Source organism: Harpia harpyja, chromosome 10 (assembly GCF_026419915.1).
Source record: "Harpia harpyja isolate bHarHar1 chromosome 10, bHarHar1 primary haplotype, whole genome shotgun sequence".
NCBI classification, from domain to species: Eukaryota; Metazoa; Chordata; class Aves; order Accipitriformes; family Accipitridae; genus Harpia; species Harpia harpyja.
The window spans coordinates 21,971,791-21,997,253 of NC_068949.1; the positions used below are offsets into that span (position 1 = coordinate 21,971,791).

At 38.4% G+C, this 25,463-nt stretch overlaps 1 protein-coding gene across 10 annotated transcripts in view; it reads right to left on the reverse strand.

Annotated features, from left to right (window-relative positions):
• Nucleotides 1-25,463, reverse strand: part of KAT6B (lysine acetyltransferase 6B) — a 120,895-nt gene that overhangs the window by 56,912 nt on the left and 38,520 nt on the right. The gene's annotated exons all lie outside the window — the stretch shown is intronic.

Consider the following 25,463-nt stretch of genomic DNA (forward strand, 5'->3'; position numbering starts at 1 on the left):
ATTTCAACTCCAGAACACAATCACTTGTTCTTCAGATCATAGAATCATTTAGGTTTGAAAAGACCTTCAAGATCATCAAGTCCAACCATCATCCATGCCCACTAAACCATGTTACAGAGTACCCTGTCTATGTGCTTTTTGAATACCTCCAGGGACAGTGACTCAACCACTTCCCTGGGCAGCCTAGGCACACTTGTAATAGTGTTCAAAGATTAAGATGCAAACTGGCCTTTATTACAGATGACTATAGTTCCTTTCCACAAGAAAAACAGGAACTTTTACAAAAACTCTCAAATTTAATACATACCTTTATTACTTTTCCATCCAATACAACTTAAACCTCCCTCTGCAGCTACCACTTTAGGGTAAAAATACTGGATTCAACAGATCAACAGTTACCCATTCCAGTCTGATGAGTCCCATCAGCTATGATACACAATCAGAATAAAAAAAACTATGCAAATATTTCAAAGTCTGGAAACAATACACAGAATTTTTCAGAAAAATATGTAAGAATTGAAACAAATTTACTTCCCTATCTTCCTAATCTGATATGACAAACTATCTGAGATTAAATACCCCAAAACAGTTTCTGCAGTAAATTTTAGAGCTTCAGTGGAACTACTTACTTGCATCATCCAAAATATTCATGTATTAATGCCTACACAGAAGTATCTGTAAACAGATCTGTAACAAATAAAATGATGTGCAACTATTTCTTCAAGTGGGATAGTCAGATAATAGAGTACCTTCCCAGACTGACTGCTAGCAGCTAGTATCACAACTCCTCAAACATTAAAATAGTTTTTCACAAATTCTTAGTTTCCAGATTCAGCTAAGCAATGCTGTTAGTTTTATATATCAAAGTAACTATTTGTTGTTTTCATCTTCAATTTTTACGTTTCCACTCTATGCCACAATACTTTGAAGGCTGACAGACTATCTTAATTTGACCTATGAACTTGTATTCCATTACAGTTCTGCAAAGTAGGGGATGCTTGTTTTTAAGGGTATTCTTGAGAAGGCATCAGTTCCGTGTAGATATGCCCTTATACCTCAACACAAGATAATACAGAAATACTGAAACTACGTTTATATTATTGAGCTTTAGGATCATCTTAAATCAAGCAGCAGATTCCAAATCCTGACACCAGCCAGGTAAAGTTGTCATACCCAGCCAAGAGGAGGCACACATATCCTTACCCTAGCCTACAACCACTTCAATATAAACATACCCTAAGGCATACTACTTTTTCTGAAAGCTTAGTCCTCAGAAGGTCTGCTCACTGTTCACCTCTTCACCATCCAATTATCAGAACGCTGACATACTTGTATACCCCAAAGAATATACATAAAAGATGACCAGAGCCAAAGACTTTTCATAAGCATGGAGAGGTCTGTTCTCTTCCATAAACTACAAAAGGGAGCTGCAGTATTACCGTCTCATGACTAATAGGAACAAGCATCATCTGCAGTCCTTAATCTTACCTAGAGCTCCATTATGGATTATATGGATAGTTGAAATCTTAAATTGCTACCTGCACAAAAATAATTGTTGACATTGTAAAACTGGCAGATTTCCAATTTAGTCATTCTTCAAAAAAATTTAAAATATTTTATTGATATTCTTTGTCAGTTTTGGTAGGATGGCATTGAATGAGATCAGTAATTCTACAGGTGTGAAAGGATATACCTGCAGAATTTTTCACTTGCAAGTTAAAAACAACATGTATACAAATAAAAGAAAATGAGTTAAGTTACTATTCTTGCCAGTAAAGTATCATCATTCAACAGATCTGTCCCATTATTATACCTTTAAACAGACTTGTATTTGGAGCAAAAATTATATTAACAAAAAGTACGTAAACTACACCAATAATCATCAGCAGAAAAATGGTCCAGAGCTATCCAAACACAACTGTTCACTTGCAGCATCTTGTGGACATTTCTTAACTCCTACTTTAATACAGATAACTTTAAAAGAAAGATTTTTCTTTTAGTGGAATCCAGTAAAAATCTCCTGTTGGCAACCATACCATTCTGCTTCCCTTTGCTATAACAGTGCTTTAGCCATTTCAGAAAGGCTTGCTCTGATAAATAATTTACAAAACATCACATATCATTCAAATCCAGGTCCACAACCTCAATTTATCCTTCCAAGGTTTTTTTTTTCCTTACTCTAGGAAAAGATGTGGCCATTAGCCAACACTCATTTACTTCCCTATTTCAACAACGACCCCACACTGCGCCCCCCCCCCCTTTTTTTTTTTTTGTTTTTTAGCTGAAGGTAAAATAAAGGACAAAGGTTGTTGGCAGTTCAGGGCTACAAAGACTGATGTTCCCAGACAAAATCTAATAATAGAGAGCTTGCAAATCCTATCACTTCACACACAAGTTTGAGAAACTTACAGGTTCCAGGATATATTTTGAAGCTGTTTGCATTCATAACTGTATTACTGGGTCTGATCTCTGAGCTACTGAAAGTTAAGAATACACACATTCTTCTCAGCACAGTAAACAAAACGTAGTTTCACACTGCTTTAGCTTGCACAGTTAAAGCAAAACTATATTTATACTGGTATTATTATTTCTGGCTCGCAACTGTCTCACAATTAGGATAAGCTAAGTGGGGTTCAGGTTGTTTTTTTTGTTTGGGGTTTTTTTGGTTTTGTTTTTCATTTTTGGTTTGTTTTTTTTGACGGGGTCAGAATATAATGCAACAGAAATGCATCTCCTACCTGTATCTCTTTTCTTAATTACTAGTTTCTCTTCTAAAAATACAGCAATCGAGTAACATTATCTTCTGAAAAAACAATGATTAGTCACCGGGAAGGTTAATTCCATTTCACCTCTTACAGGAACCAGTACAGCCAGTTATTCAACACTGCAATACTTTATACCAGATGAACCAGTAATATTTTTCATGTTATTCGACCTCCATTTAAAAGGAAAGTAACTTTTAATCTAATATTTGAGAACCATATTAATAATTGTGTTACAAAAACTTTTGAGTATGGTGTCTGCACATACTATTATTTCTTCAACAGAGCTAATAAGCTGAGAAGAATTTTTCATTCCTTTAATTTTGGGAACAAGGTAAATCACAACTTTTCAAAGAGTTTAGTTTTCTAGATCACTAGAAATTGTACATCCAAATTTAAAAGGAAATACAAATAACTGTGCTTCCAATTGCAGTAGGAGCAAATTTGCCGAAAATTCATACTTTATGCCAACACACAGTTCCATTCAGAAACTGAAGCTTCACAAAAAGCAGTCAGGCAATAGGATTTTTTTTTTTCTCTCTCTTTTTTTTTTAATATATTATATACCATAAAGCAATAACAGACCATCAACTTAGCACCTGTGAACAGGTTGGGGTTTTATTTTACTTTCCAATTAGAAATTTAATACTTATTTAAGCATCATACATCCAACTGTCAGAGTCAATCAATCCTTTAAAACATCATACATACAACCACCACAGTCCATCAGTCCTGTAAATAGCATTAAAACCAAGTACCATATCATGATGTTTTTAGTCACAGTAATTTTGGCTCAGAAACCCTCATAATGCACACACTGTGATCATCTGCCCAACTTGACTTTCTTACTTTCCTACAATAAGTAGGAAAGAAAGGATTATGTTGTAAAATACAGTGTAAAAATTTCTCAAATATATACAAGTTTTAAACAGATTGTATTAAAATTATTAGTTTGGTAGGAGGTACCTATTTAATTCTGCTACATATATAGCACAAATGTTAAACCAGGCATTATTTTTAACATTCACAATAGGAAGTCTCAAATGTATCCCCCCTTCCCTTCAGGCAAAAACATAGAGGCAAAATTGATCCTATAAACAACCACTGACTGCAGCTGATCAGAACACTGTCATAAAAGCTGTGTGAACCAGAAAAGCTATGCAGGTACATTTTCAAGAGACTGGCTTACTAACAAGAGTATGACAGACTATTTAGCAGGCTCAAGTCAGTGTCTCTGCTTTAGGCATTATATAAACTCTTGCTCTGACCTCATAAATATATCACCTTCCTAAAAAGGGCACCAAATAGATGAAGAAAGACGTAAGGTCTGCAGCTCAGTTACTCCCAACTAAAAGTTGGTATACCATTTACACTATGATTTTTTTTGTGCTGCATAGAAGACCCCCCGAACAAACCAAAACTATGAGGACAAGTATCACATTCAAGCGCCTGCCCTTAAGTATCTAGAGAGAAAGACTAAAGACCATCAGATGGTCAAGTTTGAAAGCAAATGCCTTTTGTCAGCAGGGCAATGCAAACCCATTAACGATTTCACCTCAGTGTGCCTACATATCCTCAACCTGCGTGATGGGAAAAGGAAGATTTCTGAGCTGTTACCCTACAATGCAAAGCAGGAATGCATCAACGGCAAGAACAAATCATGGGGATCGGGGGGGGGGGTGGGGGGAGGTGTGGAGGGGGGCAAGGGGATACTGCAAGTTGGTTCAGCAGGTGAGGTGGAGAAGTATAGCATCATAGCTCATCTTCTTGCATGCATTTGATACAGGGTAGAAAAAGGAAGGAAGAGCAACCACCCACATAACAAAGGAAAAGAGAAAATGCGTGAGTGACATCATTCACCATAAAGTATCTAAAATATCATCCAACTTTAACATCTGGCAGAGCAGAAAGAACAGAGAATTAAAGACCAGAGATTAGTGTTTCCATATTTGGGTTACTGCACTAATTAGAAAAAAACATGCGCTACCCAAGGAACACAGTGAGGTTTTCAGGCCCAAGAAGGATGCTAGCCCCATGTCCACAGACTGGGAAGGACTCAGTTACAGTGCCAAAGATGCCAGTGGAGCATTGAATGCTACAGCAACCTTACCTTAAAAAGTTCAGGTTCCTCCCCCACACCCCAATCTTTATTTTAGAATAAACACACCCCCAAAATGTAATTTCTTAACATTTATAGTTTTAAACCCATTTTAGACAGTAATTGTGATTATCGTAACACTTAAGACTGTTTTCACTAAAAATTATATGAATGTGTGTACACTAAATTTTGATTATGGCTTCATCATTTCAGTCACTTCAGAAAACAACAAGAAAAAACATGCTTAGTAAGTTTGTACTACAGATAAAGACTAAAAATAACAAAAATTACTGGTTTTGGTGACTTCGGGAAGTGTTTTGTAATTGATTAAAAAAAGAAACATGAGTTTCAACCATTTAGCATAGCTTACAACTTCTGAAACATTAAGGACCCACTACTCTTACTGCTTTCTCACAGTCTTCACATATACTGCAAACCCTAAGATTGGTCCACACAAAAATCGTACTAATTTAGAAATTACAACATAGTGTTAGCAGTAGTTAAACTAGTGCAGTTGCCATATTTAAGCAAAGACTTGGAAGTCATTTATGCAACCAGTAAATGATTTTGTTTATTTATTTTAATAAATCACAGCTACCTATACTGAGAAACTAACAGGCTTTGCTGCTGCATAAAATGAATCCTTGGTAAAAATTCAGCTGGACTTCTGTTACCTTATGCCAGAATTTGTCTCAAAAATCTGGCCCTAAATAATTTTTTTCCTACTGTAGTTTCTGTGCTTGTGGAATTTACATGCTCATCTTACTACATTTATAATACCCATGAAATTCTTAAAGCATTTAGCATTTTTGAACATCCCACCCCCAAAAAAGTCACATGGCTAAGTCCTGACAAGTCTTATTTTTGAGTATGCAAAGTTACCCACAACTATAAATCCCACTGAAAGCAAGGAGATTACTATTTGCATTGCTATAGCACTCTGAGGCTTTAAACAGATTGTCTGAAAACTGTTAGGCATTAGCTGTGTACACACAATTATGGTTTTAAGTGCTAGTCTCATTAAATGTTATACAGGCAGTAAAAGAAATGAAAAGTTTCACGCACTCCCAAGAAATTTAAGTTTGAACAGTAAACCAAAAACCTCAACTGTTCACATTTGTAACTGTCTCCAAATGCCTTTTCAGAAACACCTCAACATCATCTGACAATCTGCTGGAAGACACATTCTTATACAAGATACACAAATATTAGATCTCTATTATCCTATGAACAAAACCAGCACGGAAGTAATTTCAGGGTTAACAGGGTAGAGAGGCAAATTTTATTGAAAATGTAAACTGCCACAACCTTCACCAGCGATCCACTGTTCTGGGCCCAGTCTTTACCCTATTTCCATTACATAACTATTTACAGACTTAGGAAGGACAGAAGCAGCAAACTTGCTTTCTCAGAATACCTACATTTGCACGAAGTACCTTCATGGGCTATCTGCTTTCTGGTTGTTTTGGTTTTGGGTTTAGGTTTTTTTTTGGGGGGGGGGGGGGGGTTGTTTGTTTGTTTGTTTTTTTTACCATCACATCATAGTTTGAAAAAAAGAAATCTTTGAACAAGAAATACCACCAATTGCACCTCTAAATACTGGTTTTTAAAAATTAATGTTGAAAAACAAGAACTGAATGAGCCAGAGGTACTGATTTCTAGTCTCAGCTACTGAAGCAGTTGCTCTTGGTCACAGTCAAGGCAAGGTATTAAGAGTACTTTGAGCTGCAATCCCCTTATTGCACCCATTCTGTGGGTAAAAAAATTCAGTTTACTTTCCACATCCAAAAAACCCCCATGTTTCAGGAACTAGTTATTATAAGGTAAGCTAAACTTTGATTTTTTTTAAAACAACTTCTTAATAACAACTGTCCAGTAGATCCCATGTTAGCCCTACAGTACCACACAGGTATCACATGGCAAAAAGTACACACTAACTCAAATGATGGTAAAAACATGCTGACAGGCTATTACTGCGCAAGTGTGAAAACATTACACCTGCTACAAACCTTAATGTAGCATGTATACATTCAGAGAGCACAAAGCAAAAGCCAGCACAAGGGCAGTTCCAAGAAAAGAGGACAGTCCAGGGTGCCAAATTTTTTTATTACACCTTTAAGTCAATAAATTACTTAAACAGTGTGTGTTGAGGAAGAACTATAGTCTGAAGCTTCTCCTCTTCCCCCAAAAGAATATCTTCACTGCTAGAATACAGGTTTGTGTTTTCTTTTGCTCTATAAAACTCCGATTTCCTTACTACACAGGTAGTTTCCTCTGCTCACAGCCCCCTCCTGTACTTTCAAAGGATATGTCTGTAGGAGAATTATGATATACAATGTAATTGTCAGAGGTACCTAAATTATCCAAAACCAAGAAGTTTAAAACCCTTGGTGTCCTCCTGGATTCACACACCCCAAAGGCATGTTACTGCAACAGGGATGCTAGATTTCAGAGTTTGAACACATTCTTGCAGGTCCGTGACCTCCACTGTGCGCACACACAGAGCAATCAGCGGATGACTAGTGAAGAAGATTGTGAGTGCACACAGAGAAAGACCGCCTCTCATATAATTTTCTTGAATTGTCGTCTTGAAAACTGGAAATCTCACTTCCATCCTGCACTCCTGACAAGGTGGGAAACTCCTGAAAGTGCATCCAAATTGACATACTTCTACAGGTAACAGCAGGAGGGGGAGCATTCTCCCACCTCAGCACACAAGAAAACTACAGTTCCTTAAATAGGCTTAAGAACTCTATTCACCTGTGCACACCAGCTCCCTTGCAAATGTGAGCTGAAATGATGTGCGCAGAGCATACAGTAAGCTGTTCCTAGCTTTTTCATTGTTCTTCAGCTAATAATACCATATAATATCCTTAAAACAACTTTTTGGGTTTTTTTAAAGCCAAAAAGCATAAAACCAAAAAACTTGCCTCTTCCTTCCCACCCTGAAAAAATATGGCCAAGCAAATTTTTATGTTTAGAAATTTCTCTCCTGGAATATTTTAACTAGTTCTTATAGGAAAATATATCATCTACCTCCCCGGACACAATGTGTCCCACTGGAACAGAGCTCCCCACATCACTGTGTGTGTTAGTATTAACCTCATCAGCCAACAAGTATCACTACAGCTGATGGAACTGAACAGACAAAAAGCTAACCTACACCTTCATAAACAAACACTGTATTAAGAAGACATGCATAAAATAGCATACACGACTAGACAGTTTTCTAAATACAGCTTCTATTTTTCAATTACTGAAAAGAGCGTTCCTGCTCCCTTTTCCAAACTGGGAAACAACACAACTTGGAACAGTGGAGCTCGCAACAATTACTGCTCAGAAAACAGAATGCAACTTCAGGCTCCAAAAGTCTCTTTTCCTTGCAATATGGAAAAGACAATAAAAGTAAAATTCTATTTCAAATTAGACTTTTGTTGTTTTATATAATAGTAGATGTTAGAAACAAAACCAAAACTAATTTCAATTAAGATTGCTTCAGATGTATTCAAGAAACCAGCTGAGTGCTCTGCATAGTGAATATTGCTCAACATGCAGGGAAGAAGACACCCTGATCAAAAAATCCACAAAACCCCCACAGAAACACACATGCACACACACACACATACTTTTTCTAGAAAGAGTTTATTCATTTGCTCTAGTCCTCTTAATTAGCTTCACATAAGCCAACCTTCATTCATGTTTTGTTTGCAATTTGTATCCACTGAAAGTTTTAAGAATCCACTTTCTGTTGAAAAACCACCACCCAAAGCACAGGATACATCTCCTGGAGAAGGGTGCAAAGCAGCTGCTCTAAAATACAGATAAATCTCCCAGTCCTTTGGAGGCTCGGCTTTCATTTTTAACACAATCAATCTAAAGCCTCTATACTTGCAGAGGAGAGGCTTTCAAACCGTAATCTAAGTTTAATAGACACACAAGACTATTGTAGACAGCCTAAGAACAACACTTTGGATATGTGTAGGCCCTGCTATCATTTCAAAAGTTACTGAACTTAGATAATTCATTTATTTAAATTGTACCCCTTCTGTGACCTTTTGCCAATTCCTATGGTAGGACTACAGGAGAAAGAAGGCTCCTCCCTCTGAAATAAGGCTCTTCCCTCTGAAATGGGAGGGAATTTTTTATTTCATGTGTGCGTTTCCTGCTTTGGTCCCACACCTGGGACTAAACAATTGAAAAATGTATTCACATTTCTATTATTGTAGTAGTAAGAGTGTTTTTAAAATAAAAAAGTCCTGTAACCAAGGCTCTTAATTTAACTGGGCTATGGAGAAGGCTATCCACAAGTCCCCTCTTCTGCATTCTCCACTATGAGATTAGAGCCCAACTACAGATCCTGCCACTAAGGGATACTTATGCTTACCAGCCAGGTTATAAATAGCTCAAGCTGTAAATACATCCTATATAAACTGCAGTTTTCTAGTTGCATCTTCCTGTATTTCTGATGACCACCACCTACGTTGTGCAAATCTAACCTTGGGCCAAGTAGTCTTCTGACTTCTTGAAACTGTCTCTTCAGTGGTTTTGAAGTGAAAAGACCAAGGGGAAAAAAAAAAAATTAGTTTAGTACTTTTCGGCTATGTTACTGATACCTGTGGCAATATATTCTCTTCAGGAATACACATTTTTAAGCTGCCTCTATCAAATAGATGAGACTCTAAAGACCATGCACCATCAGTACTGGTACCAGTACTTCAATCTGGCACACAGAACAACCTCAAGTGTGCCAACAACAGGCTTGCTTTTCTTCATTCCCTCTCCAAAGTAGTCCATTGACTCCCACAGACCAAAGTGAAATTGCTACTGCAGATCCAGCCAAGCACGTCATACCTGAAGTTGCATTACTCCTTATATAGCAATCATTAGCCAAGTATGAGGTCATCTTCCAAGTGATATCTTTGCTTTTTTATGTAGCTCAAATTCTTCTTTTTCCAAAGTAGTAAGTTTTCACTCTTGACACCTCCCTCAAAACTGAATCCTTTAAATCCATCTAGATGTCTTAAGAGCATCATACATTTCTGTTACTCACCATGCACTGTCACAAAAACAATGGACTTCAGCCTTAAAACAATTACCTATCATCATCCTCCTCATGACCTCACCTTCTACACCATCAACCACAATGCCATCTGTTGTGTTTGACAACATAGTTAAAACACACACATCATCCACATCATTAGTACGTAACCCTTCCAAGAATCTCACCTTTAAGTACACTTCTAGGTATTTATTCAGAGCTAAACTTAATTGCGTAAGTATCTAGCTTTCTACAGTCCTGCTCATCACTTGCTTCTTATTTTCACATTTTCTTCATACGCATAGGAGATTTCCAAACTTTTTGGCATGGAATCCATTGGTTTTTGCCACATGTACATACAGTTGTTTGAATGGGATTGCATTTCCTAACTCCAAATTCTACCTGTTACTGCAATGCAACTAGGATGAAGCAGGGGACACATGTAATAGCAAGCAAGTAAGCAGTGGTGCAATTCACAGACCATGATCCCATGGGCATGTCAATTTTCACATTTTGTGGGGAAAAGTATTGCTTTTAAGCACATTAAATAAACTCCAGTACGGAAAGCACACACTTCATTGCCACAATATTATGTTTACTCAGATGTTTGTATATATGCATATTTTTATTCATAACTTATTACCAAAGTCATCCTACATAAACGTGTGTAATATGTTTGCAGTGTGGCACAGGATAATTATTAGTTGTCTTGATGCTAATCGCTCAGGGAAAATGTTTAATTACATATTAAATTGATCATATGCATATTTTATTTAGTTTACTCTTTGGGGCAAGTTTACTGTCAGCACTATCTAGATGTGAGTAGCACTACACTAAATACAGAAGTAGGGCTTTTGTGTTGGAAATGCAATTTTAAATAAAACAAGCAGAGCCCCATTCTACTTCAAGATGAAGCAGCTGAATTTCTGCACAAAGTCAAGAAATAACCTGGCTAGTTACCTCATGTACCTGAAAGGAAAAGTATTAGGACCAAAGCAAAATGATTAATGCTGCAAATTCCAGGACCCAATATGGGATTACAAGAGAACTATTTCTTTAGATTTCTTCCACTGATGGGATTATGAAATGGAAGCTTTAAATAGTGAGAGCTATGTTTTGTTGTGGTGTTTGTTTTTTTTTTTTTTAAAAAGATTTAATTTTAACACATACATATAATTTGACATCCTTTCTGCTCAAACAATTATTTTCAGAGCAGATGTAATACAAATAATGTCACTGTAAATAACACGGTCACTTCTCTTACTGAGGCTCAAGTAGTAGAGAACTAACGTAGCTTAACACCTATACTCCTATGGGCAACAAGTGACAGCAGCTAGGCCATTGACCTTTCTGTTGCTGAGTCACGGGTTTTTATTTGGTAAAAAACACTGGCACCAAGATACTACTCTATCAAGTGAGCCACAGACCAATACAAGTAATAAAAATCTATTTTTCGTTTATTTATTTTAAAATAAAGTAATTCCTCATGTCCTTTCTGAAAAGGGAGGCAGCTGGACAAATAGCTGATTAAATGCTCACACACACACACACACACACACACAACCCCCCTGCCCCAGGAACTGAACCTTATTCTTGAGAGAAGAAAAGCAGTTTTTTCAATAGCCAAGACACTGAAATAACTTGCAGGCGTTTAACTTTACAAGCCATCACTCAAGACACAATGCCATTGAAAATCTGCCAGATCTGTAAAGTACATACAGTGTATTTTATACAAGACCTAGGAGAATAGCAGTGTTTCACTTGATCAAGTGCTGAAATCCATGGCAGAGGGATAATAAAGGTGAATAGGCAAAGTAGCCCTATACCCCAAGGAGTTACCTACAAGGCTGGCATTTCAAACAAATGAAAGAGATTGCTCTATTAGTCGCTGCTTCTTTATACATATAGGTAAAGTTCAATATTGACATACTGTGACAAAATTCCACCCCCCAAATAAAAATGTAATTTTACAATTAAAAACCCAGATCACTGTAGTTCATTTTACAAATACAGTAAAATTATCTCCGTTAGAATATAATAAAGTACCGTTAACTAGCCATGCTATATAAACCGGAGCTCAAACAGCTCAGAACGAAACCAGTAAATATTTCACAGAAGACCAGCTTTTCTTAGAAAGGTTTCCAAGTAGGCCTATTAAATAAAGTTAAATGAAAGTCTCTTGAAGGAAACAGGCTTGAGATTTGCCTGCAACTATTACATTTAAGCCGGGGGGGGGGGGGGGGGGGGGATTATTGCAGCAATTTGTATTGCATGGCTTCTGGAAACAAATCTAGTCAGGCTCTCAAACCCTGGCTTTAATCTATCTTCAACTTTATTTCAAAGTCTGTAGTATCAAACAAAACCCATGAAGTCCAAGAGGCCATTCTCTATCCTACCAAAAATATTAAATTGCCGTACTACTCAGTGAAAGCGTACGAGTCCTAGCATCAGAATTCACACAACAGAAGAAAAGGATAGGAAAAGGGTCATAGCAAAGTTCATTCAGCCAGTAGCTTGCTTACTGTAATTCTGTGAGGGATTTTTGAACAGTGCTTTAAGATAGTTATGCTCTGCCTCAGAAAGGGCAACTGCATTGCTGATAGCCTACAGAAGGTAGTGAGAAACTTCCACTCCAACAAAAAGGCATAACTGAAGGAAAGAATGTATTAAAAAAACATCACTTAGCAAATCAAGCTAACAATGCTATTGGACCATGCCCAAGTTTGAAATTGAAATCTTCTAGCATCAACCTCCCTCCAACACTGACAGGGTTATTTAACCTAACAGGAAGCTGTTCCTGTTCACTTCAATTCAGTAACAGAACTAAGTAATGAATAACCTATACCTACAACATCATCCACATTTAAGGGCCACTGCCCATTAAAACAAAAGTCTTATCTGCAATACTCAAACTACTTCCACTCAAGTTTTCTTGTGCAGTACAACCTCAGAAACACTTTCCTTGATCCAATTCCAAATGAGTGCAGACCGTGGCTGGGACAAGACACACTGATAAACTCATGTAAGACATACTGCAGGAATCCACTTCATGAGAAAATTTTCTATGCAGACATTTTTCCCTTGCCTCTTCCTTCACACCTGTAAGGCCAAGGAACAAGCAAACAAGTAGGTCAATTTTTCACTTTGTGTACTCACTGTTCAGCTTTTTTAGCACTAGCAGATAAGCACAACAAAATTCTGACCTTGAACTCTTGCAAGGAAGCCTGCAATTCTGATCCCTACAGTCTCTAAGTATTTTAGGCTCCTTTATAGGCTAGTGTGAGAAAAGTATCTCCCTTCACCAGTCAGAAGTAGCAAGTAGACAGTGGATCCCAAGGCACAAGCAAGGAGATTGGCTATACTGCTATTTCTTAACAGTGTAAATCAAAGTATTATTTACAGCTCTTGTCCTTTGGTGGCTTAACTCTGCAGTATTTATTTAAAATGCTTACAACTAAGCATCTATGCTTATAGCATCAGAAAGAATGCCAATTCAGTGAAAACAAAGTTACATGTGTTTAACAGCAAAGCTAATTTAAATGAGTAATTACATTTAAGATGAGCACAGTATCTCCCTCAGTTCTGCAAAAGGCAAGCATTTGTGAAACATCAATAAAGTGATGCAAATCACAATTTTTAAAGAGTGTAGAAAAGGTTTAAAGACTACTTGTCTAAAACACAGATCACTTTAATAATAGCCTATAAAGAATTCTATAATATAGCCCAACCCACAGAAGCCCCCCCCCACCCCTTGATGCTTACAATATAACCTGAAAGCCTTCATTGCTAACAAGAAGTCTTGGCTAACCAAGTCAACATCTGAAAGATACAACATCTACATCTTGGAATTTTTGGAACATAATTTAACTGTACTGGATAGATTTCTTGAAAACAAAAAACAAAACCAAAAAACAAACCAACAACAAACAAACCAACCAAACAAAACAAACACCCCACCCCCTCCAGCCCCCGCAGGATAAGTTGTACAGAAAGTCCTCTCCAGACTTAAAATTCTGGTTGAGATCCTGACTCCACTGTCATCTGAGAGCTGTGCCACTAATGTCAATGCAGTTCAGATATAACATATCGTTCCCCTATTTTTTAACTTCTTGCAAAATTTTCTTTGAATATGCCATTTAAAGGGTGCTCAGCTGTAAGCAACAACTATCAATTTTACTATTTGGGAAATAAGACATACTTGCAGCCCAAGCTAGTTTCCTTTAAAGTTTACTTGAACCCAAACGTGAGGTTCACATTAACTGACCGGTAAAAAAGACATACATTTCATGTTCCAAATGTAATCAGGTAATGTATATAATAGTTAATAGAAAGCACTCTAAAGTTACTTGATCTGACAAGAGTGCCTTCTACCAGTGCCAAAAAAATAAAAAGTATGATCTAGTTATTCCACACACCCCAAAATAGTTTCATGATAGGGTAATTAATCATGAACATAACTTTTCAGACATTACATAATTTCACAGACTTGCTTGTAGCTCCTGCCAAAGAAAACAACAATTTGTATGAGAAATAAATCTACACTTGAAGAGAGATGACAGTGACAAAACATGACGAGAGGAAGAAAAAGAGGGGGGAAAGGAAGGGGAAAGTATTAATATTGCAGAAAAAAAACCCTATATAATTTTATTACTCAAAACATAGCAAAGCTTAAAAGCCAAAATACACAAATCAAGTGAATGCAGCAACTGAAAATAACTTTTCACTCTAATCTTTCTTATGTTTTTAAAATGACAGACTGTTTCTTGAAATGATGTTTGATAGAACTTCAGAAACACAAACCTAAATCACACAGCTTATTCTGTGATACTTATCTGAGATGAGGAATCTCCTTCTAATAACAGTGGGTTTATTTCTCATGTGTGATAGATCTAGTAATACTCAGATCACGCACAGATCACTTTTATATTTCAGCAAAACAGTCTCAGCTTTACATTTCCAAACCGCCAATAAATTAGTATGTGATTAATTCAAATTGTGTGTTAAAAACATATAAAAAGAAAGGCAAAAAATCAATTTTTCCTGGTAACATATTTTTAATCCCCCTTGTAGGCCCCTCTGATGATGCATTCAAACCCCAAACAACCAAGGCACTCTAACTGATAAAACAATGACCATGAAGGCAGACAGAAGGACAGAAGAGCTGACTGGGGGGGGGGGGGGGGGGGGCTGTGCAGGGGGAAAGGCAGGGAATCAAACTGATATTCCAGAAGCATTAATTTCTACTCCTCCAAGGGTTTACGGCAGCTACTTAATTACCTAAGTCACACCACAGATATGCAAACATGGGACTCTGCTCTATGACAGACAAAACCCCCACAATATAAATCTATGAAACTGCTATGTATTAATACATACATTTATACAGTGACCAGTTTGCTTTGTTACATTAGAAAGGGGAGAGGGAGGTGGTAGAAGAGGGCATGTTTCCAGTCATTTAGGACATCTGTAAAGTTGTTATATTTCTACTACTCTTATTTTCAGTATCTTCGATTACAGAGAGAACAGCACCATTCTTTGGTGCTGGCTGGGAGACGCGAAGGCTACACACAACGCCTGCCAGGTTCCGATGCACTGTAGCAGGAATTCCACAATTTGTTCACCAAGTGAGTTGAGAGCAAGCAGAAAGGACAAGTACTTTTGCATCGCAACAAATACTATTTTCTTTACAGACAGAACACTTAAAATGTTACTGGCCACTCAGTACAGATTTCAGTTAGACTGATTTTGTTTAGCAAGACCATGAAGTGCATACTAAGGAACAAAGTAATGCACTCTGAAGAGGATTTTCCTTGAAAGACAAGTCAAGTTGTGGGTGGTTTATGACATTGGCTTACACAGTCTACTCCTCTTAAATGCTTGTAAAGTTTCATTATACCTGAGAAAACAAATTTGCACTTGTAAGATATCTGTAAGATAATAGTTATCACTGCTGCTGTTTGGCAAACTTAATGAGCTTGTGGTAACAGGTTTCTTAGCAACTTCTCTCCCACATACTAAATTCTTAGGGACAGCAACCCCTTTCCTTCTGCTGGGGAAATTCATGGGTTGTAGTTCTGCTGCTACTGACTACTAAACACAACTCTCCTCTCTTCACTCCTCCTGTCCATCAATGAATCAATAAAAATACAGTTAAAATGCACTCAGAAAGAACACCATGACTACAGTCTCTCTAGCTTTTGCTTTCGTAGTTGGGTCAACAGTCCCTCCTCTGCCAGTGACAGCAGAGTAAGAAAACTTATTCCACCCCACCCCCGCCAACAAAACTCACCTCACCCCAAAAGAGTCAGGAATTTCTGCTGTTAGGAAAAAAAAAAACAAAACCACACGCTCTCAAAAGGTCGCTCTTCAAATCCTGTATCAGTGATAGCTCACAGAACCTGCAGATTTATATACCTTTTAATTATATCATTGCAATTCAATTATTCTGTATTCATATGAGTAGTTATAAGTTTGGCAGTTATTCACTGAAGTAAAGTTTATTGTTCAAAGTGTGCTGGAAAAGACTGATGAGAACTAATAACTTTGTTACATATTATACACCATACCACTTGCCACATTGAAAAATAAGGCAAAGAACATCTCCATACCAGGAGCCACTAGTAGAGAAAACAGCAGCTATAAGCCAAATTTGCTGTTAATATCATGACTCTGCAAGCGTTTCCTAACATCATGTCTCTCCCAGAAGCTCATGGGCAAGAAGTTGCACTGTAACATCCCCAAAACATCAACACTAATTATAAGATCTTTCATGCATTCACAATATGATATGTTGTTTTATGGATGATAGGGAAAAGGAAGAATGGATACAACTAGGTATGTTTTCCTAAATACTCAATTTTAAACACAAAAACAAGTAAGGTCTGGAAAATTTAAATTTAAACTAAAATTGCAGAAATTTCTGCTTTAAGATCTGCATCTCTTAAAAAAGAAAACAAACAACCAAACCCCACAAAACAAAAAAACCCACACACCACAGATAAAGAAAACACCATCTACTCCTTCACAACAAGTGCAGATAATATCCACAGGTACAGAAGGAAGTGGAAACGTTAAGGACATCTGGCAAATTTCATATTTGTTATTTTTTTTGCACCTCATCATCTTTTCCATTACAACTGCAGGAGAAAAGATACTGCAAGTCTTTTTTTACATTCTAAGACTCCTATTTCCTGGGAGAAAATGCTGTTTTCCTGCCCATAATCATAGCTAATCACACAGTATAGTCACTATTCCAGCACTGCTTTCTAGGAAAAATCAAGACTTTCACTATGATGCGTGCCCTCCTAATCAGAATTTGCAGAGTCTGCTGACACAGCATCCTCTAGAGCATCTGCACTGCTTGCAGGGGAAAGGTGGAGTGGAAGTAGAATGGAATACTGAAGCCATCAGCATAGGCAAAAAGTATTCCTCATACAAATCTATACAGCCTCCTGAAACCATTATCTCTAAGTTCACTGTCTTTTCCCCAGAATACCTCTGTTGAATCACCTCTGTAAGAAAGTACAAAGAACTTCTACAGCGTGTCCAGAGAAGGAGACAAATTCACAGCAAAAAATGAACCGACGTCAAGTCAGACAACAGGGAGACACAACAAACCAATATAGAGTCCTGAACACTAAGGATGGAGGTTCAACAATCTTTCTGGGCAGCCTCCTGACTTTTTCAGGAATAAATCCTTGTACTATCACAAGCACATTTTCTAAAAGCTTGAAATCTCTGAATTCAAACAGAAATAAGAACCATATACAACCTACCAGCAGACAGATTACAACAGTATGACCTGACAGAGCTACCTAAGATGTCAGAGCCATAGTTGCAACTTTTGTTTATACAGGGGCATAAATTTATTACTGCACTAGTTAATCCCCCATTCCCCCACTTAACTGTATTTCCACTATAATACCAAACAACGTATCAGGACATTTTTACAGCTTTCTCGAAGTCCCATTTAATTGAAAGCACCTGAATTAAGATAGAAACAGCCACTAGAATACTATTCAATGTAGAGACTGAGCCTCTGTTTGGACCCGTGATTTGACTCCCTTCACTGTCTTTGGATAGCTGATTATAGTATCATTGTTTAAAAAACAAACAAACAAAAAAAAAAAACCCAACAACAACAAAAAAACAAAACCAGAAGAACTAAAAAAACCCCAATGACTAGGAGAGAGTGCTGCTTATAGAACTTAAGGATTGTTCTTTCCTCTTCTAGCAACTTAAATACCACCATTGAGAATCCAGCACCTAGGAGCCCTGATCCTATCCCTTGAACTGGGGCCAAACATGCAGTTGGAGTATAGTTCTGCACACACAGAGTCAATGTGTCATGGTCGGCAGAGACACATATCCCCTACATGATACATCGCGGTGGGGGGGCGGGGGGGCAGAGAAGCCTACAGCACGGTTTTAGTCAAAAGGTGTCTGGTCTGAGAAGATAACATAAGAAATTAATATTAATTCATTCTCAGCAGTAGTTATACCAAGAACTTTTCAGCTTCAAGATTATAAGTTTACAGAGACAGAGGGAACCTCCTTCCCACCCCAAACCCCCAAGTACACAGACAAAAGTGAGGAGACTGCAATAACTGACAAAGTTTCTGGGACACCTGCAACATAAAGCAGTTTAGAAGTGATTGTCAGTCTTCATTTAACACTCTAATTTAACAGAGTTAGTGAACATGCATTCATCTGTACTTGATCTACTCAGAGATCAAAGCAAGCATAATTCCTCTGAAGAAACTTCACTATTTGCCCTAGACATCAGTTTAGTATTTTAAAGCAATTCTATTCTTAAGACAATATACCTGCAAACTAATAAGCTATCCATAGTTTTAGACTACCCCATCTTGTTTTATAGCAAAAAAATGTAACACCTTTCTTAAACTGACCCTTCCATTCATTCAGACGTATCAGGAAGAATTAAGGGAGATGCCTTCATTTTATTTCAGTTTGAAAAGTGATCATCTGACAACCAAACCCTTTCACTTATTTGTAAGAACAGGTGCCTATCAGGTAAACATAAAAATTGTATGGGCTGTGTAGTCCATAAAGAAAAATTGCTAACAATATTTGGTCACGTGATTGGTGGGTGAGGAGACACCAGAAATCCCAAATTTCAGTTTTGACCATGGCAGGAGGAAAGGGAATTTCTCAGTGTCCCCAGAATAGGTTCCTGGGCCCAAAAATCATCCAACATTTGTCACCTACAGGGACACATCATTTCAGCATACATAGTTTATGTGCACAGAAGTACTCAAGTTCAGCTTGCATTACTTCAGCAAGTGAAGTAACTAATACTAAAAAGAACATTTCTGCATAGCAATAAACGTACAATAGTCTTAGGCCCATTAGACATGGTTTTGAAAACACACTTGCCATTGAAACTGTTTCTTAAAACAGCATGCGGTTCTAACACAGTGTATGGGCTTTGTGTGGCAAGGTTTTGGTAGCAGGGGAGGTTACAGGGGTGGCTTCTGTAAGAAGCTGCTGGAAGCTTCCCCTGTGTCCGACAGAGCCAATACCAGCTGGCTCCAAGACGGACCTGCTGCCGGCCAAGGCCGAGCCTATCAGTGATAGTGGTAACGCCTCTGTGATAACATTTTTAAGAAGGAAAAAAAGTTGCAGGACAGACAGAAACGGCAGCCGGAGAGATAGTGAGAACATGTAAGAGAAACAACCCTGCAGACACCAAGGTCAGTGAAGAAGGAGGGGGAGGAGATGCTCCAGGCGCCGGAGCAGAGATTCCCCTGCAGCCCGTGGTGAAGACCATGGTGAGGCAGGCTGTCCCCCTCCAGCCCAGGGAGGTCCACGGTGGAGCAGATATCCACCTGCAGCCCATGGAGGACCCCACGCCGGAGCAGGTGGGTGCCCAAAAGAGGCTGTGACCCCATGGGAAGCCCACGCTGGAGCAGGCTCCTGGCAGGACCTGTGGATCTGTGGAGAGAGGAGCCCACGGAGCAGGTTTTCTGGCAGGACTTGTGACCCCGTGGGGGACCCACGCTGGAGCAGTGTGCTCCTGAAGGACTGCACCCCATGGAAGGGACCCATGCTGGAGCAGTTCGTGAAGAACTGCAGCCCATGGGAAGGACCCACATTGGAGAAGTTCGTGGAGGACTGTGTCCCATGGGAGGGACCCCACGTTGGAGCAGGGGAAGAGTGTGAGGAGTCCTGCTCCTGAGGAGAATGAAGCAGCAGAAATAGCGTGTGATGAACTGACCATAAACCCTATTCCCCACCCCTCTGTGCCTTGGGGGGGGGGGGGGTAGAGAATCCAGTAGAGAATCCAGGAGGGAAGGTGTTCTGAGATTTGGTTTTATTTCTCATTCCCCTACTCTGGTTGATTTGTAACAAATTGAGTTAATTTTCCCCAAGTTGAGTCTGGTTTGCCCGTGATCATAATTGATGAGTGATCTCTCCTGTCCTTATCTTGACCCACAAGCCCTTTGTTATATTTTCTCTCCCCTACCCAGCTGAGGAGGGGGGAGTGATAGAACAGCTTTGGTGGGCACCTGGCATCCAGCCAGGGTCAACTCACCACACACAGACCTCCCCGTTGCATGAAAGGACCTTCTCCAAAATTCAGATTATAAGAAAGGTTTTGTCTATACATTGACATTATGAAGTATGTGTAATGTATGTTGAGAGTTTAAGTGCATCAGCATTTCCTTCTAAATACTCTACCCATCTCCTCTCTAAGAAGGAAAACCATGAAAAGGAGTTTAAAGGAAAGAACTGAAGTCTTGTGTATATTGTTTTGCCTTCTGAACAGTTTTTAAAGCCTACATCTTTCCCAATAGTTCCTCACTTGTAACTCTGCAAAGGGAACAGCATGCCAGAGCTGCAAACTCTTACCACTGCTGACTAAGCACCAGTCATCTAATCACAAATCAAAAGTTACAATACTTAACAATGCTAGAAATAAAGCAGCTGAACAAATTCTATGAATGTGCAGGCTTAACTTATACCAACTTGATCTAATGTAATGTTACTCTAAATTCCCAACTACATACAGCAAATTGCGTTGGAGCAAGAAAATATACAACATGGGCAACAGAACTGGTTTACATCCGAATTAGCAGGGAGGCAGGGGGGAGAGGGGAAGTGTGTACACAGGTGCATACACTTAAATTCTGCATGTAAGACAAATAAGGAGGTAACTGATGCAACCAGATTCTGTTGCAATATCATCACAATCTCAATACTGAAGACAACAACTACAGCCAAACACTTAAACTGATTTGCCACTTCTAGCTTCTCAATTAAGTACATAATCATCTGATTGCAAGAAGTGTACAAAGCAAGACTGAAGGGTAAATGTAAGACAAGAGCAGCAAACAATCATGTTTTAGTAGTAAATTCGAGGATAATGAAGGGGGTTGGGGGGTGGGCTGGGTGCTGGTGCACAGAGGGGGAATTTCCCTGTCAACATTAACCTTCCTGGAAGACTGTTAGATCTGACAGTTAAGACAAAACAGCAGTAGAGAAACACACCAAGAGGACACAGTGAGAGAACATATTGTAGAACAGGAATACTACTAAAATCACTTTTGCCTCTTTAAAGCTTAGTACAATTAATTTCTGTATGAAGCTACTAAAGCGTATTGCAAAAGTAAGGAGGATTAAGCTTAACACAAATACAACTCTCCCCAAACAAGCCACTAAGATGAGTCTCTTGGATGCATCTTTAATTAACAGTTTAAAGTGAAGAACTCTTAAAATAACACGTGATCCCCTCACAAGCACACAAAAAAAAAAAAAAAAAAAGAAGTGATAGCATGAGCCATATTCAATGCTTAGGCTTATAAAGAACATTCCTATCTGGAAAAGGTCTTACCTATAGTTATTACAACGCCTTTCCGGAAGAGGTAAACATCTTTAAGGAAGTAAAATGGGTGTTACCACTAGTTAGCTATCATTGCCACTTGTTTCTTTATTACTTATTACACCTAAAAGGCATACTGGTCACGAAGCAATGCAAGACTAAGAGTAGAAGTATGTTTTTAATATAAAATTGTATGATTATTGGGAGGGGATATTTTTGTAAACAGATAAATGATCTTTGTATGACACAAAGAAACAGATGATGTCAAACGTGAAAATATGGGACAGAGTTAATATGTACCCTAATCCTGGATACAAGCACTGCAGTAAAACCTATGCCCTTTCATACTTACAATCAAGTGTCTAAAAATTGAAGGCAAGAGTAACTGTAAAGCAGCTTTTTATTAAAAAAAAGCTCCAAAAACCCCAATAAATGCACAGTATATTAGACAATATTACTTTCAATCTTTTCTAGACCTATTTCTCTCCCCAATTTCACTTCACTGTCAAAACAAAGTTGTTCTTTTTTATAAATGAAGATTTTTTTAAAATTTAAATTAAAGCATTGAAATCATAATCCTATTAGGAAATGCAATAGATAGCCGAGCAATTTCTTTGGTCTGGTCATCCCTACGGGTAGCTACATTCAGTAGGGTAAAAGGAGCAATGATATGCAGATACAGAACACAGACACCTTATGCAACTAAACCAGGTGAGTGCTCATGTCTATAACTGCTAAATTCTGGCAAGCAATGAAGTTGATGCAGTAAGTTCCTGGCGTGGTCCAGGTGATGAAATTCAAATCCCGTCCTTCAGCTGCCAAGAGAAACAGATATGACCAGCATCTGTTTCACTAGCCTACTGGACTACTATTTTGCATGCTGCAGTTTGTGGTCTGCCCTCTTCCTCCCTCCCTCCCTCCCCTTGCTATCCATAAGAGGAGCCTGGTACGTTTTGATTTCCACTCAGTTTTACTACACTAACAACTGGAGTGACTCCAGTTTTTCCGCAGTTTTGCTGGATTTATCAGAGAAAAGTAACTGCTTTCTGAAGATATATGCAGAACACATATTACAAAGTTTTCTGCTTTCCAAATAAGATGTTGAAACAAAATGTAGACCATAATCAAACCACTTTCAACTGCTCAGATCCAAAACCTCTTCCCCAACTTTTAGTGTGTGCATTGAGGATTGTCATAGCTTCTCTTCAGTTGCACCGTAATAGTTATCAGATCTCCTGCACTAAGGACCATTTGATTTTTTGAAGAAATCAGATACAAGACAGGACAAAGGATTCTTCACCAGTTGTGTAGATTTATCTCTAACTAACGTGATGTGCCCACAGTAAGTTACCATGCTGAAAATCCAATACTGCAACATTCTTGTAGGAGAGTTCAGACTTATCTTGAAGCAACCCCTACCCCCAAATCAACAACAAAAAATATTCCACCCCTAGCTGACTAATTTGTTTGAAGAATATATGGTGTGAGGTGGGGTTTTGTTTGTTTTTTAAAACAGCAGATTATAAATCAGTTTTCTTCAAAATTACTTCGCTATCTCTAAAGCTCATGCACATAGACAATTCAAGCACTTCATAGAGTAATCTTTTAGGGGGAATGGGAAAGGCAAAAGTAGACAGGGAAGGAGGATGGATTTCAGCATTTCTGAAAGTCTGACCTGCAGTCTGTTCTGCCATCATGATTTCTTAGTGTAAATTACCGTTGGCACATTTATTTGGGGAAAGTTCTGTGGACCGCACTGAACAAAGAAATTGAGAACTCCACATAGGATCTTTTCATGCTGTCTTTATAGAAGTACATGCATTGTAGCTTCACGGAGGTAGAAAATAAGTACACAGTGCAAGAAAAAGAAAGCCCCTTAATCCTAGTACCACAACCCTATGAACTGGTGAGCTGCAGTAGTAACAAGGAGTCAAGAGCATAGTGTTGCAAGCACAACCCTTTGAGACGCTGTCACCCCTCATAAAGCTAAATCATGCTGGATCCCAGGTTGAACAAGCAACTGCAACACTCAGGTAGTCAGGAACGCAGAGGCGCAGCCATTCACTACTATTGCTGCCAAACAGGCTAAGCAATCAAACAGTGGCATTTAGTCCCTCAACTGACATTTATCAAATACTGACTGGGGAAGACGGTCCTCCCATCCCATATTCAAGACGCCTTTCCCATTCCTTAAGTAAGCTGTGCAAGAAGCATCCATCCCAAATTAAAATATTAAGAGTGCAAAAGTCAAAACAGACTCAAATCCCAGAAAACATTAACACCAGCAATGCCATTGCATTCATCCATTTTAGCCTGATAATATCTGAGAAATCAGGAGATCAAGTGTCAGAAGAATCAGCTCAAAGTTAATATTCCACACACCCCTGTACCTCAAGATTCTTCATTTCAGGAAAAAAAAAAGTAAGTTTTACAAGAAAAAGTAACATGATTCAGGTAGCTTTAGATGTGACAAGGGGATGAGATAGGGACAGGGAAATGGGACTTAAACATGAATTAACCAACAGTGGCTGCAAAACATATATATGTTGTTTCAGAGCAGCTCAATGCCAAACATAACTACCAATCAGCCACCAAAATACTGGAAGAGTAACCCCTCCACCCTCCATCAGCAGTGAAGGTATCAGTATTACTTAGAGTGCCCCAGACTAGAAAGACACACAGAGAACACCTATTCAGGTAATTAGAGAGAGGAGACATATGTCCTTTTACCACTATTTACATCTGTTGTACAGAAAGACGTCTCATTTATTAGTTGCATTTAATTTAGTGCAGATCTATATAATAAACCATCTATTTTTAACGTATCATTAGCCTATTATTAGCTACACAGAAAACCAGTATTGCATTCCCCCCATGCCACCTCCCCCCAGCAATACTTCACTTGATACTCATTCATCTCCAGGATTATCATATAACTACCAGTTTAAAGCTGGATCAATGTTTTTTCACTTCACTGAACAACCCAATCAATAGCAACAAGGACATTCTGCTGTCAAAAGCAAACTGCTGCTCATGCTGCTAGTCCCCCCTGGGCTTGGTGTTACAGAATCATGTTAGATAGATCCTACCATGCAGCACTCAATGTGACACTGATCACTGTAGGCACAGTGCAGGGTATCGATACCAAGTATACAGCTAAATCAACACAGCTAATTGCTTGCACCTTCAGAAAATAAAGCTGTAGTCATGACAAACTAGTTGAAAAATTATTTGCACCTCCTACTGAGGAGACTAACCTAGTCTGATTCCTGGTTTAGTTACATATGCACGCATTTATTTTTCAGGAAGGCAAAGCAAATGGAGAAGCTTACGACAAAATGATGCAAGTAACTTATCTAATACTGATTAGAGAAGTGAAGTTTTGATATTTTTCATCCCAACCACTGGAAAGCATACCACTCTTTTTACAACTCTCCAAATTCTGGAGAGCTCTGCAAATCAAAAATATCACTGTATACTTTTCAGACAAGAATCATGTTTTGTACTTACATTACACAAGTTCTAAGAGGATGGGGGGGAGTTGTATATACAAGAGATTCCACGGGTAGGTCTCTTAAGAATACATGCCTACCAGTGTAACCAAAGCAAAATCCACTCACTGCTCTATTTTATATTCAGTCTGTCTGTAGCCAAAAAAAAAGGAAGAGCTTACATTTGACCCATGGATCATCTTATTAAATAAAATTAAGCAATTCTTAGCTT